Genomic DNA, 16854 nt, shown 5'->3' with positions numbered 1-16854 from the left:
CTTAACAAACTTTGCCCCATCTGAACCCTTGGAACTAATCCTTTGTCAGCCATAGTTAGAACATAGAACATAGAAAACCTACAGCACAATACAGGCACTTCAGCCTTCAATGCTGTGCCAAACATGTACTTTAGAAATTACCTAGGGTTACACATAGCCCTCTATTTTTCTAAGCTCTATGTACCTATCCAGGAGTCTCTTAAAAGACCCCATCGTATCTGCCTCCACCACTATCACCAGCAGCCCATTCCACACACTCACCACTCTGTTTGGAAAAACTTACCCCTAACATGTCCTGTCCACCTACTTCCAAGCACCTTAAAACTGTGCCCTCTTGTGATAGCCATTTCAGCCTTGGGAAAAAACCTCTTGACTACCCACATGATCAATGCCTCTCATCATCTTGTACACCTCTATCAGGTCATCACTCCAAGGAGAAAAGGCCAAGTTCACTTCACCCATTCTCATAAGGCATGCTCCCCAATCCAGGCAATATCCTTGTAAATCTCCTCTGCACCCTTTCTATAGTTTCCACATCCTTCCAGTAGTGAGGTGATCAGAATTGAGCACAGTACTCCAAGTAGGGCCTGACCAGGGTCCTATATAGCTGTAACATTACCCCTTACCTCTTAAACTCAATCCCACGGTTGATGAAGGCCAATGCACCATATGCCTTCTTAACCACAGAGTCAACCTGCGCAGCAGCTTTGAGTGTCCTATGGACTCGGACCCCAAGATTCCTCTGATCCTCCACACTGCCAAGAGGCCTACCATTAATACTGTATTGTGCCATCATATTTGACCTAGCAAAATGAACCACTTCGCAGTTATGTGGGTTGAACTCCATCTGCCACTTCTCAGTCCAGTTTTGCATCCTATCAATGTCCCGCTGTAACCTCTGGCATCCCTCCATATTATCAACAACACCTCCCAACCTTTGTGTCATCAGCAAATTTACTAACCCATCCCTCCACTTCCTTATCCAGGTCCTTTATAAAAATCACGAAGAGTAGGGATCCCAGAACAGATCCCTGAGGCACACCACTGGTCACCAACCTCCATGCAGAACATGCCCCGTCTACAGCCACTCTTTGCCTTCTGTTGGCAAGCCAATTCTGGATCCACAAAGCAAGGTCCCCTTGGATCCCATGCCTCCTTACTTTCTCAATAAGCCTTGCATGGGGTACCTTATCAAATCCATATGCACTACATCTACTGCTCTGCCTTCATCAATGTGTTTAGTCACATCCTCAAAAAATTCAGTCAGGCTTGTAAGACACAACCTGCCTTTGATAAAGCTACGCTGACTATTCCTAATCATATTATGCTTCTCCAAATGTTTATAAATCCTGCCTCTCAGGATCTTTTCCATCAACTTGCCAACCACTGAAGTAAGACTCACTGGTCTATATAAGATAGACTCACTTGCCTTATCTTTGCTTTAAATGCTTCTTTTTCTTTGGATGAACTGATCCTGTGTCTTCCAAATTGCTCCCAAAAATTTCAACCATTGTTGCTCTACCCTCATCCTGATAGTGTCCCCTTCTAAACAACTTTTGCCAGCTCCTGTCCCATGCCTTTGTAGTTTCCACTACTCCAGTATAATACCACACATTTGATTTAAGCCTCTCTCTCTCAAACTGCAAGGATGAATTCTATCATATTATGATCACTGCCTCCTAAGGGTTCTATTACGTTTAGCTGCCTAATCAAATCTGATTGATTGCACAACACCAAATCCAGAAATCCCTTTTTTCTTGTGGTGCAAGTCATTGAAGTCAGGTAGCATCTATGGAAGGGAATAAATAGTTGATGCTTTGGTCTAAGACCACTGCTTCCCTTCAGGCAGACACCCTGCTTCTTCAATACTATCTACTGCTCCACCTATCTTTGTATCATTCACAAGCTTCACCACAAAACCATCATTTCCATTTTCTAGGTCATCAACATATAACTTGAAAAGTGGTGGACCCAACACCAGTGCCTGTGGAACACCATCAGTCATCAGCTGCCAACCGGAAAAGGCCCTATTTATTCCCACTTATTGCCTTCTACCAGATGGATAATTTTCTGATCCATACTGCTGTCTTTCGTGTAATGCCATGGGCTCTTTAGGAGCCTCGTGTATGGCATCTTGTCAAAGGCTTTCTGAAAATAAGACCACTCGCCTACACACTTGGGGCAGTTTAAGGCAGTCAGTTAACCCACTGACCTGCATGTGTTTGGCGTGTGGGAGGACAGTGCAGCACCAGGGAGGAATCAGGTAGAATGTGCAAACTCCACCTCGGCAGCACCTGAGGTCAGCATTGAAACTGGGTCTCTTGAGTTGTGAGCCAGATGTTCGAACAGCTCAGCCACTGTGCCACCCAAGATGGCTGTTAATAAATGCAACAGGTAATCAAGAAAAATAAGCGTTTCTACTGAGAGATATTGTCCTGTGCAAGTACAAAATTAAAAAAGCTCCGTAGCCAATCATACCTGATCTGAACCCAGGGGCCGGTAATTTTAACAACATCTGACTTGGCTACTGTTGTAAATGCTGTTGTCCAGAGAATCTGGTCCCAGGCCATACTCTGTGGGTTTGCTTTCCCTGCACTGGAGTCAGGAGGTACTGTGGCTGGCCTATTATTAGGCCATGTACATACGCCCTTTTTATTGCTGTTTCTGTCTGAAGTCAAACAATCAGTCCAGCCAGGCTAGAAATGGGTGATTAAACTCTAGCCAGAAAGAAATAATACTATAGAACTAGTGTCTGAGCTACGGAGGCAAATGACATAGAATAGTACAGCACAGTACAGGCCGTTCAGCCCACAATGTTGTGCTGACCCTTAAACCCTACCTCCCATACTACCCCACCTTAAATTCCTCCATATACCTGTCTAGAAGTCTATTAAATTTCACTAGTGTATCTGCCTCCGCCACTGACTCAGGCAGTGCATTCCACGCACCAACCACTTGCTGAGTATTAATCCTTCCTCTAAAATCCCTCTTGAAATTCCCACCCCTTACCTTAAAACCATATCCTCTTGTACTGAGCAGTGGTGCCCTGGGGAAGAGGCGCTGGCTGTTCACTCTATCTATCCCTCTTAATGTCCTGAATACCTCTATCATGTCTCCTCTCATCCTCCTTCTCTCCAAAGAGTAACGCCCTAGCTCCCTTAATCTCTGATCATAATCCATACTCTCTAAACCAGGCAGCATCCTGGTAAATCTCCTCTGTACCCTTTCCAATGCTTCCACATCCTTCCTATAGTGAGGTGACCAGAACTGGACACAGTACTCCAAGTGTGGCCTAACCAGAGTTTTATAGAGCTGCATCATTACATCGCGACTCTTAAACTCTGTCCCTTGACTTATGAAAGCTAACACCCCATAAGCTTTCTCAACTACCCTATCTACCTGTGAGGCAACTTTCAGAGATCTGTGGACATGTACCCCTAGATCCCTCTGCTCCTCCACGCTACCAAGTATCCTGCCATTTACTTTGTACTCTGCCTTGGAATTTGTCCTTCCAAAGTGTACCACCTCACACTTCTGTGGGTTGAACTCCATCTGCCACTTCTTAGCCCACTTCTGCATCCTATCAATTGTCTCTCTGCAATCTTCGACAATCCTCTACAATATCCACAACACCACCAACCTTTGTCTGGTCTGCAAACATGCCAACCCATCCTTCTACCTCCACATCCAGGTCGTTAATAAAAATCATGAAAAGCAGAGGTCCGAGAACCGATACTTGTGGGACACCACAAGTCACATCCCTCCAATCCAAATGTACTCCCTCCACCACAACCCTCTGTTTTCTGCAGGCGAGCTAATTCTGAATCCACCTGGCCGAACTTCCCTGGATCCCATGCCTTCTGACTTTCTGAATAAGCCTACCGTATGGAACCTTGTCAAGTGCCTTACTAGAATCCATGTAGATCACATCCACTGCACTACCCTCATCTATATGCCTGATCACATCCTCAAAGAACTCTATCAGGCTTGTTGGACACGATCTGCCCTTCACAAAGCTATGCTGACTGTCCCTGATCAGACCGTGATTCTCTAAATGCTCATGGATCCTATCTCTAAGAATCTTTTCCAACAGCTTTCCCACCACAGGCGTAAGGCTCACTGGTCTATAATTACCCGGACTATCCCTACTACCTTATTTGAACAAGGGGACAACATTCGCCTCCCTCTGGTACCATTCCCGTGGACAACGAGGAGATGAAGATCCTAGCCAGAGGCTCAGCAATCTCTTCCCTCGCCTCCTAGAGCAGCCTGGGGAATATTCCGTCAGGGCCCGGGGACTTATCCGTCCTAATGTATTTTAACAACTCCAACACCTCCTCTCCCTTAATATCAACATGCTCCAGAACATCAACCTCACTCATATTGTCCTCACCTTCATCAAGTTCCCTCTCATTGGTGACTACTGAAGAGAAGTATTCATTGAGGACCTCGCTCACTTCCACAGCCTCCAGGCACATCTTCCCACCTTTATCTCTAATCGGTCCTACCTTCACTCCTGTCATCCTTTTGTTCTTCACATAATTGAAGAATGCCTTGGGGTTTTCCTTTACCCTGCTCGCCAAGGCCTTCTCATGCCCCCTTCTTGCTCTCCTCAGCCCTTTCTTAAGCTCCTTTCTTGCTACCCTATATTCCTCAATAGACCCATCTGAACCTTGCTTCCTAAACCTCATGTATGCTGCCTTCTTCCACCTGACTAGATTTTCCACCTCACTTGTCACCCATGGTTCCTTCACCCTAACATTCTTTATCTTCCTTACCGGGACAAATTTATCCCTAACATCCAGCAGAGATCCCTAAACATCGACCACATGTCCATAGTACGTTTCCCTGCAAAAACATCATCCTAATTCACACCCGTAAGTTCTACCTTTACAGCCTCATAATTTGCCCTTCCCCAATTAAAAATTTTCCTGTCCTCTCTGATTCTATCCTTTTCCATGATAATGTTAAAGGCTAGGAAGTGGTGGTCACTGTCCCCCAGATGCTGCCCCACTGAGAGATCTGTGACCTGACTCAGTTCGTTACCTAATACTAGATCTAGTATGACATTCTCCCTAGTCGGCCTGTCAACATATTGTGACAGGAATCCATCCTGGACACACTTAACAAACTCTGCCCCGTCTAAATCCTTGGAACTAATCAGGTGCCAATCAATATTAGGGAAGTTAAAGTCACCCATGATAACAACCCTCTTATTTTTGCCCCTTTCCAAAAACTGCCTCCCAATCTGCTCCTCTGTATCTCTGCTGCTACCAGGGGGCCTATAGAGTACTCCCAATAGAGTAACTGCTCCCTTCCCGCTCCTGACTTCTACCCATACTAACTCAAGAGGATCCTGTTACATTACTCACCCTTTCTGTAGCTGAAATAGTATCCCTGACCAGTAATGCCACCCCTCTTCCCCCCCGCTCTATCCCTTTTAAAACATTGAATTCCTGAAATATTGAGAATCCATTCTTGCACTGGTGCCAGTCAAGTCTCTGTAATGGCCACTACATCATAATTCCATTTATGTATCCAGGCTCTCAGTTCATCACCTTTGTTCCTGATGCTTCTTGTATTGAAGTACACACACTTTAGCCCTTCTACCTTATTACCTTTACACCCTTTATTCTGCTTCTCTTTCCTCAAAGCCTCTTTATATATTAGATCTGGCTTTACTCCATGCACTATACTTGCAGTTCTCACATGACCTTTGTCCTCCTCCACCTCACTATCTGCTCTAACACTCTGGTTCCCCTCCCCCTGCAAACCTAGTTTAAACCTCCTGGAGCTGCACTAGCAAACCTTCCCGCAAGGATGTTAGTCCCCCTCCAGTTCAGGTGCAACCTGTCCCGTTGGAACAGGTCCTAACTTCCCTTGGACAAGGCCCAATTGTCCAGAAACATGAATCCCTCCCTCCTGCACCAACTCCACATGCAAGGTGAAGTTAGATGAACCCCTAATAGAGACAGAGAGAAGGCAGCAAGATGAAGCAGTAGGAGTCTCTTGTAGGGCTTGAATTACTAATGTAAATTATTTGGGCTAATTAACTTCCTTCTGTGTGATTTAGTAGATGATCAAATGGCAGAGCAGTCTCAATGGGCCAAATAGCCTAATTCTGCTCCTACATCTCGTGGTTTTATGTAACTCCACATACGGTACATCTCCGGAGTGAGACTCATAGCTAGGAATGCTATGAAATGAATCATACTGTTATTGCAAAGCTCTGTTTACCATGGGTTGCTTGTTCAGAGAATATTGAATTCAGAACTGCAGGACCAGATGATTCAAGCATGTCTCACCCACATCTACATTTCACATCACAACTCTTGTGTGCTAGAAAAGGTTATTGACCTCAGTAATCAGAAACCTGCTTTTTTCAGAGAAAAGAGCACATAGAGTTCGACAGAGTGGAAAAAATATAATTAAATGGGAAAATAAAAGAGGAACAGCAAAATGGTTTGCATTTTCAATCATCCTAATACAGATAACGTGAATTAATCATGACAGAAATTCTAGGACAATAGGAATCAAATGAAACTTCTTGCATTATATGATTGCTTTTATTTTGTGGGTGGGATGGGGTGGTGGAAGGTATGGTTTGGAATAAACTTCAGCAGAAAATGCTGTTGAATCCTGGCTCTGAATTATTTGTTCATGATAAGAGCATCTGTGTGTAGAGATCATGGCCACAGAACAGCATTTCCTCACACCCAACTTTTGGATGCCAATTTGCTTCTTGTTTGGCTTGTGGTGAGTGTGAGCATATTTGCAGTGTGGTTTGGAAAGACAGCCACACTAAGAAGGGTGTGAGAGTTTGTGATGCTGTTGGATGTCAGGACTAGTCAGAGTGAGTTGATTATGTCATCAGTGCGTAATGCTGAATTAATGGTGACTGCCAAGCATTTAGTACCTATTGAGAAATTGTCTTTTAGCAGGAAGAAGGACTTTGTCCCACTCTTCACTTGTTTTCACTACCACAGACACACAGACCACATGTACACACAGACACATACCAAAACTCATACGAGTGCACACTTACAACCATACAACCTCATACTGTGGGGAATATTGACTTTCCAAGGCCTGAGAGGTTTATTGCAAACCTCAGCTTTCTAGCACAACAGCATGACCTTTCTAAAGAGTCAGAGTTGTTTTTGACAAAGTTAAATTTCTAACAAATATTCTTTGCTCATCTTCTTGTTGTAAATAAGTAAACAGTTAGGCCTGTAGGACCATGTTTAATCAACATTAAACAATGGGGTTATAGTAATTGGCCTGCGTCAAACCAGACAACACTGGCTAACTTATTTACAGCATACAACAGGAATTCTGCGGATGCCGGCAATTCAAGCAACACACATCAAAGTTGCTTATTTACAGCATTGTGACTGAGTTTAATGAGGCTTGTAGACCAGATTACTTTTGTCACAGTACATCAAACAAGGTCACAGGTATAGTTGATGAATCAATAGTTGGGATATTTGTGTACTCAGAGAATCAGCCCACACAGCATTAATTTTGGGAACTTGGGATCTCTTTCCCCAGAAGCTAATTGACCATAACTTTGTCCCAGCAAAAAAAAAATCACATACAGATAATGTCAGCAAGCAGCAAAGCAGCATAAATGTTAAAAGCATTGGGGATTGTTGGGAATGACAAGTAGAATGACAGAAAGAATAACTAGAAATTCACAGAAATTCATAATAACTAGAAACACAGCTATCAGTTTCTGCGATCAATGATTTGTTCATCTGCAACTTGTTGGTATGTTCTTTTGGTTCATTAGAATTGTACCTATGTTTGGAAATCCGTTGTAATTTATAAATCTTTTGAATTCAGACATATTCTATAAATCTGAAATCCTCTGTGAGTGTTAAATATTTGTGAATGACTATATTTACAATTTTAATTGTGTATCATTAAGAAATAAAATGAACTGTGTTTGAGCTATTTGTTAGCTGGAAGTATCTCCTTCTTGGTAGGGAGGGGGACCCACCACTCAAGCAGTGGGTATTGGCAACTAGACCTCGCTGCTGAAACTAGACAGGAAAGCATAATTAGTTTTTGAAGTGTAGTTTGATACAATATAACCTCCCTATCGTGAGGGTATTCGTAGATAACTATTTTGGATAGGGCATAGAATCTTTTGCATCTGATAGGGCTTTGTGGACAGTGAACCCAGTACCATCACAATGCACATGCACACTTATATCAACAAAGAGACAGGCATGCATATTCATAGAAGCACAAACATACATGCCAGAACACACAGATGCATGCATATTAAAGCAAAGACGCAAACACACACACAAACACTCCAACATATAGCACACACTTTTCTCCTTAGGGATTGGAATATCGTGTTCAGTTCTGATCGCCTCATTATAACTAGGATGTGGAAGCTTTAAAGAGGGTGAACAGGAAGGAGATTTACCAGGATGTTGCATGGATTAGAGAGCATGTTTTATGAGGATAGGTTGAGCAAGCTATGGCTTTTATCTTTGGAGCAAAGGAGGATGAGAGGTGACTTGAGAGAGGTGTACAAGATGATAAGAGGTACAGATCAAGAGGAGAGCCAGAGACCTTTTCCTAAGGAGGAAATAGCTAATACCAGGAGGCATAATTTTAGGGTGATTGAAAGAAAGTATAGGGGGGATATCAGAGGTCGTTATGTTTTTAAATAGAGTGGTGGGTGTGTTGAAACACTCTGCCAGAGATGGTGGTAGAGGCAGATACATTAGGGACATTTAAAAAATTCTTAGATAGACACATGGATGATAGAACAATTGAGGTCTATGGAGGAGGAAAGAGTTAGCTTGATCTTAGAGTAGGTTAAAACTTTGGCACAACATCATACGTTGAAGGGCCTTTTCTGCGCTACAGTGTTCTATGTTCTATGTGCATATAAAAACACAACTTATGAATTATTGGAAACACTCAGCAAGTCAGGCGGCATCTGTGAACAGAGAAACAGAATTAATGTTTCAATTTGTGATGTCTTATATTGTGATTTTGCTTTCAGCAAACCCAATTTATTCTAGACACAGGTGCTTTGGTGATTATTTCCTATTGTGATAAAGAAAATGAGTAAAATATTAAATTATATTTAATTAAAGTCTGAAAGATGAAGGAAGTGAAATTGGGGAACTGGTTAGCTAAACTCTCAACAGGAAGACCAACCAGGGATATTCTAAAACTAACCCTACTTTCTCCTTCATGCATTTGAACTTTAGAAAGATTTGGACAAGAACAGGCCATTCGGCCCAACAAATCTTGAATACTTCTATCATGTCTCCTTTTATTCTACATCTTCTTAGGCTAAAAAGATTTAATTCTTTCTATCTTTTATATTGAATTGAATTGACTTTATTTCTTATATTCATCACATACACGAGGAGTAAAAATCTTTGCGTTACGTCTCCGTCTAAATGTGCAACGTGCGATCATAGTAATTTATAATAAATAAAACAGTCATTGTAATATAGAGTACACTCAAATCAGTGTGAGTTAATCAGTCTGTGGGCTTGGTGGAAGAAGCTGTCCTGGATCCTGTTGGTCCTGGCTTTTTTGCTGTGATACCGTTTCCCGGATAGTAGCAGCTGGAATAGATTGTGGTTGGGATGACTTGGGTCTCCAATGATCTTATGGGTCCTTTTTACACACCTGTCCTTGTAAATGCCCTGAATCATGTGCTGGGCTGTCCACACCACTCTCTACAGAGTCCTGTGATTAAGGGAGGTACTGTTCCCGTACCAGGCAGTGATGCAGCCAGTCAGGATGCTCTCAATTTTGCCTCTTTAGAAATTCTTAGGATTCTTCATGGTTCAAAACCTGCAGATCTGAAATGAGTCTCGTCACCCTTCTCTGAACTTTCTCTGCTGCCTTCATATCCCTCAATGGTACCAAAATTGTACACAGTACTCGAGCTGTGGCCTCACAAGCACATTATACAACTTAAGGAGAATGTTTCTTGACTTGAACTCCACTGAGCACATTATATAGCCCAACATTCTGTTAGCCTTCTTAATTGCTTCTGTGCATTGTCTAGATAATAATAGTAATGAGTTTACCAGGATGCCCACATCCTTCTCATACAGTACACTTTCTAGCTCAAGACTCCCCTCCGTTGTATATTTACATCTAATATTTCTACTTCCTATATGTAATATTTTACATTTACTTAAAATAAATTTCATCTGCCAATTATCTGTCCACATCTGGATTTTGTTTAGATATAACTGTATTTACTCTGCTGCCTGGATGTGATCAGTCTGTCCCCCTAATTTTGCATCATCTGCAAACTTTACTAGTTTATTTGTTATGCGCTTATTCAAATCATTAATATAAATTAAAAACAGCAGCAGTCCCAAAACTCATCCCTGCGGAACCCCACTTTTAACATCTTCTAGGTGTGAAATTGATTAATTAAGGAAGCTAATGAATTAAAGAACTCATTGGGTTCCTTAATCACAGAAATATGTGTCATACTTAATTCATTAAAGAATTACTGAAAAATGGCATGTGCTACATCCATAAAAAATTAAGCAATTAAAATGTTGTTCTCCATTTCTGGACTTTTCTCCTGAACACCTAGTCAGAGTTTCTTCAACCTCCATTTTAAAGTTTATTCAGCTGGGAATATATTTGTCCAAAAGATTGCAAATTGCTATTCTCAAGCAATTGGAAAGGATTGACTAGGATCTAACTTCCAGATGCACATATATTTGTATCAGGTAATTAATGAAAATAAAGGTGCAAATTATGGCCACTCAATTGCCCAAAAGGCCTTATCTATGCTCTTAGATTTATCATTCCAATTTCAACATCCATTTGATTTACTAACTCCTTACTGGTTATTAAATGCAGGTTTACAGTGTTTGAAAGAACTATTAATTAATCATTTAAATTTTAGAATTAAATGCTGCCCAATATATAAATATATACTAAGTGGTGGAAAATTTGTTGCTTCGTAAATCAAATAAAAAACAGCTGTCAGTTGTTAAGTGCTTTGTGAATTTATAAAGGAGCAGAGTAGCAGTGCCACTGATAAATTACCTTGCTGCAGTGTTTTGTAACTGCTTCAGATTAACACCATACTAAATTCTCTTGATTATACACTCAGTGGCCACTTTATTAAGTACCTCCTGCATCTAGTAAATTGACAATTGAATGTATGTCTGTGGTCTTTTGTTGTTGGAGCCTATTCACTTCAAGGTCCAATGTGTTGTGCATTCAGAGATGCTCTTCTGCACACTGCTGTTGTATCACCTGGTTATTTGAGTGCCTGCCTCCAGTCTGTCAGCTTGAACCAGTCTAGCCATTCTGCTCTGACCTCTCTCATTAAAAAGCAGTTTTGCCCTAAAATACTGCTGCTCACTGGAAGCTTTTTTGTTTTTTTTGCTCCATTCCCAGTAAACTCTAGAGACTCCTGTGCATGTAAGCCCCAGGAGATAGCAGTTTCTGAGCTACTCAGACCACCCTGTCTGGCACCAACAGTTGCTCCACGGTCGACATTATTTAGATCACGTTTCTTCCCCATTCTGATGTTTGGTTTGAACAACAACTGAACTTCTTGACCATGTCTGCATGCGTTTATGGATTGAGTTGCTGCCACATGATTGGCTGTTTAGATATTTGCATTGATGAGCAGGTGTACAGGTGCACCTAATAAGGTAGCCACTGAGTGTATGTCTTAGTGCTATCAACACGTTCAAACAAGTCGAAACACTACCTATCACTGAACATTCGATATTGGTCAGAATAAAAAACAAAACATATGATTGTCACAAGTATGGATCTACCAATATCGATTACCTAGCATCCAAAAGGTCCTATTTAAATCAGAGGTTCCCAACCTTTTTCAAGTTGTGGACCAATACCATTAAGCAAGGGGTCTGTGGGCCCCAGGATGGGAACCCCTGATTTAAATTAAAATTTCACTACCCATTCATTACAAAGAACAAATAAAATAATATTTATATACAGCAATGTGCAAAAAGAACATAAAATTATATTAATTGTTTTGTTCTTTCAGGAAACTTTCCAATTGACCATAAAAGTACTGAACATAGCTGGCCATCTTTCAGTGAAGTATTGCGAATTCCTACACAAAGAACAAAATGAAAGTGGTGATTTTGGCTGTTTATGAACTCCAGGACATTCATACAAAACTTGAAAATGATGTAGGTTGAAGATAAAAGATTGCCCGCAAGTTTTGACAGTATAAAGCTGTTTTGGTCCAATAATTTTGGACATGTCCCAATGTTTGCCCATTACAGGAATCCCACCAGTTGTGCTGCCCCCTATGTCTTGCAGCCTCATTGCTTTGGCTATTCTGTGAGGACGAGCAGTCCATGCCAAGGAAACAGTGCTGAAATCAGAGAGCCATGCCTAATCTTCTGACAACGTGTCCTGTCATAAATATTCTGTATTCTTTATAAATATCTCTGCTGATGTGCAGGGAAAAGAAAATGAGTACCCCTGAAATTGTTAAGTCTTGTATTGTGTCCTACAAGCTACAGTGAGTTCAGATGAAAGATGAGATGCTGTTTCTTAAGCTCATGTTGAGCATCATTGGCATAGTGGTGGAAGTGAAAGACAGTGAAGTCAGAGTGGGCATGAGACAATGAAAGAAAAGGGACAAGTTCAGGAAATCAGTTTTTTTCCCTCTTGATATATCATGCTGGAAATATGATGGAGAGCTATGTAGGAGGAAAAGTTAGATTGATAGAGAGTAGGTTAAGAGGACGGCACAACGTTGTGGGCCAAAGGGCCCATATTGTGCTGCAGAATTCTGTGGTCTAAAAAATTTAATTTTAAAATGTTTTCTGGTTTTCTTAACTGCGAGCACACATATCATAGAATCATAGAAACACACAACAAAGAAATTGACCCCTTTGGCTAACTTCATCCATCCAGACTGCAATGCCCATTAATTTTAGTCCCATCTGTCTGCCTTAAGCCTGCAGTCCTCTTCACCCTTTTTATCCCAGTACCTGCCCAAATGCCTTTAAAACATTGTAGTTGTATGCATCTCTTCTGTAGTGTATTTAATATTTCAATAATATTTGAGTAATATTGTAAATATATTGTTTGGTAAGCATTCTTTGTTTATTTACATAATTCATTACATGTTATATGTAAGAATTACATGAATAGCATAGGGCCTCACACTACCACATCCTATGTGAACACCTCACTAAAGAAATCTAAGTAGACAACTTATCCTGGGCTACTGCATTTTTCCTTCAATTAGTTTTGGGAGTTACAAAACATGACAGTGGTGACAAGGAAGTTTTAAATGAACCCAAGATGACTACTTACCTGTTGAAGCACAGCACGTTTTTTTTTAACCGAAAGTGGAGAAACACATTCGTTTAAAAAATTATGCTGAACATGAATGAAATTAATAAGCAATGTGTATGGCCATAGGTTCATAAACAGTGAGTACTAGGTAATAATAATAATAAAAATGCAAGCAGGAATGGCTGGTTACATCAGAAAGATAGATGCATTTTGGAAGGAACATTTAGAATTGAAACCATTGTTGATTTCAGAACACTTTAAATTTCACAATCAGAATCAAAAGGAAGGGGAGTCCAATTCAACTTAAGTGGCTGAATTGAAGAAGTTGTCCAAGCATTGTCAGTTCAGTGATGAGCTTAATGATGGATTGAGAAATTATTTAGTTTGTGGAATCTTACAAGAAAACATTCAAAAACAGCTCCTAACTGAAGCACAGCTCACATTGAAAAGAGCAGTTGAAATTATGGTATCAATGGAAACAGCAGCATGAGATAATTCAGGAATGAAAGTGAGTGTGAACAAAACTGCAACGTCTAAACAGAAACCTACCTGGCTGAATAAACTGTGTTACCACTGTGGCAAGGGCTCACATACACCAGACCAATGCTGGTTTAAATGCAGAACTTGGAGAAAATGCAACAAAGTATGCCACATACAACGAGCATGTCAGGCAGACAAAAGCAATGGACTACACAGGGAAGAGATAACGATAAAAACTCAAGTTGTAGTTCCAAGAAGAGCACTAATCTACATGCTGTTGATGAAAAATCTGATAATGATGAGAATGACACAGGACTCGGTAGCCTTGAGGTTGACGTTGTGAAAACTAACAACAGAAAACAACGTGGCTTACACCAGAATTGAACAGAAAATTAATTAAAATGGAACTGGACTCTGGTTCAGCTGTGTCAGTCATTCCGCAAAATGAGTTTGAATGTCACTTCGAAGATACTAAATTGAAGCCTGCAGATATCCAACTAAGAATTACACTGGAGAAAAGATAATTTCTGTGGCAATGACACTCATAACAGTGAAGTATAACAAACAATAAGCCCCATTGGACTTGGATATGATAAAAACAGAAGTGTGGGTCTGTGATTGGCTGAGACAACTACAACTTGATTGGAGATCCATCCACCATTTGTATGCCACATCGCCTGCAATAGAGTCAACTGAAAGAAAATTAAGAAGGGTGCTGGATGATATCACTGCGGTGTTTAGGGATGGCATTGGAAAACTCAAAAATATCCAGGGTAAAATGGTGTTAAACAAAATACCACACCTAAGTTTTACAAAACCCATTTAGTTCCTTATACCATCCATGATAAAGTAGCCAGTGAGCTAGATCACATGCAGGCTGAACAATTCTTGAAGGAGCTATATGCTGGTCATCTTGGTGTTAACAAGGTGAAAGTTTTGGCTTGAAGTTTTGTCTGGTGCCTGGGATAGATCAACAGACTGAGCAGCTCGCCATGCACTGTTTGAGATGTCTACACATCCAGAAGATGCCAAGAGGAACACCTTTTCATCCCCGGAAGTGGCCTGCATTACCCTAGCAGGGGATTCATTTGGACTTTACCAGACCATTGACAGGCACAAACTTCTCGGTATTAATGGATGCAGTTACAAAGTGGCCAGAAGAGTTTTCAATAGCTTCCACTACAACCTCACACACTTGAGAAGCATCTTGTCAAGGACAGGTATTCCAGAACACTTAGTCAGTGACAATGGACTATGGCTTTTTGTGGAACAGTTTCAGTCATTCTAGAAAACAAATGGAATAAGACATACGACATCTGCACCTGATATGGTGCAGATAGCCTGATATGGCTAAGTGATATCCTAGCCACAAATAGCTTGGCAAAAAGGTTTGACACTCGCCAGCTATATTGTTCTTGGGTCATCCCTTGCACTCATGCTTGGATCTTCTCAAATCCAATCTCAGAATGAGTATGCAGGATAGACAACTGAGACAAATTGAGGGTTCCTCAAACAAGGAGTTTCGATGTTTAACTCCTGGACATACAATCCTGGCAAGGGACTACATAGGTGATGAAAGGTAGGTGCTTGGAAAGATTAAGGACTGAACTGGACCACTCTCCTACACAGTGGAGATTCCACCTGATGTCATCTGGTGACAACATGTTGATCAGCTGAGGAGGGCAGAGTCCAATTTTTTGAGAAGAAAGGAGTCCAGAGCTTCCAGAACCACTTCCTGCAGTCCCAGAGTCAACTCCTACAACCATCACGGAGGAGGCTCCAGAGCCTGAGATTATTTTGCAGCCACAGGTCTCATCTGCCAAGCAGAGTAATTTCCCACCCCCCCCCCACACAACCCCACATCAGGAAAGATGTTTTCTCATAAGAATAAGAAATCCTCCACAGTGATTAAATCTTTAGGCCTGAATGGGACAAATTAAAATTGATTTTGCTGTGGGTGTCTATATAGCAGTTGTATTATCTAGTATATTGTAAATATATTGTTTGGTTAAACATTCTTTGTTTGTTTGCATAATTCATTATGCATTATATGTAAGAAGTAGGTGAATGGCATACTTCATTATGTGAAGTGTGAGTCACATGCCTCACTAAAGAAAACTAAGTGGACAAGTTATCCCTGGCTCCTGTGTATTTTTTCCAATTAGTTTTTGAAGTTATAAAACATGGCATCTATCACCTCCTTTAGCATTCTTTGTGAAAATCTTACCTCTTAGATTTCCTTCAAATTTTCCCCATGTTAACCCTGTGCCTTCTAGTTCTAGATTCACCTGTCCTGGGGAAAAGACCTCAACCAACTATCCTATCTATACACTTCATAGTTTTGTAACAAAGAGCCAGAGTGCAAGGAGAGGACAGAGAGCATTGTAACATGGTTCATGACAACAATGTCTCCATCAATATCAGCAAAACAAAAGAGCCGGTCATTGACTTCAGGAATGGGGGAGGGAGCACATGCTCCTGTATACATCGGTGGTGTTGAGGTTGACAGATTTGAGAGTGTTTAAATTCCTAGGAGTGAAAATCATCAATTCTCTGTCCTAGTCTAACCATGTAGACACCAAAAAAGCACACCAATATTTCGACTTCAAAGATTTAAAAAAAGTGTCTCCATTGCCACTTATATCAATGTGTCATACAAAGCATTCTATCTGGATGCATAATGGCTTGGTCCCTGCTGCACCTGATGACTCTGTGATCTCTGTCTCAGAGGCTGATGTTAGGCTGTCTTTAAAGAGAGTGAACCCTTCCAAGGCGGAAGGTCCCGATGGAGTACCTGGTAAGGCTCTGAAAACCTGTGCCAACCAACTATTGAGAGTATTCAAGGACATTTTCAACCTCTCACTGCTACGGGTGGGAGTACCCACTTGCTTCAAAAAGGCAACAATTATACCAGTGCCTAAGAAGAATAATGGGACCTGCCTTAATGACAATTGCCCGGTAGCACTCACATCTATAGTGATGAAATGCTTTGAGAGGTTGGGCATGATTAGATTGAATTCCTGCCTCAGCAAGGACCTGGACCCATTGCAATTTGCCTATCGC

General features: G+C 41.2%; 1 long non-coding RNA gene across 1 annotated transcript in view; it reads left to right on the top strand.

Annotated features, from left to right (window-relative positions):
* The window catches only part of LOC134358707 (uncharacterized), an 87785-nt gene extending 75624 nt beyond the window's left edge, over positions 1-12161 (top strand). Inside the window, exon 3 of the long non-coding RNA XR_010020927.1 lies at positions 12041-12161. This is a non-coding gene — a long non-coding RNA (uncharacterized LOC134358707). The remainder of the gene's footprint in view (positions 1-12040) is intronic.
* The last annotated feature ends 4693 nt before the right edge of the window (positions 12162-16854 follow it).

Source organism: Mobula hypostoma, chromosome 19, assembly GCF_963921235.1.
Source record: "Mobula hypostoma chromosome 19, sMobHyp1.1, whole genome shotgun sequence".
Lineage (NCBI taxonomy): Eukaryota > Metazoa > Chordata > Chondrichthyes > Myliobatiformes > Myliobatidae > Mobula > Mobula hypostoma.
Note: the sequence above shows the minus strand (reverse complement) of the source record. Positions and strands in the feature narration are given on the sequence as shown.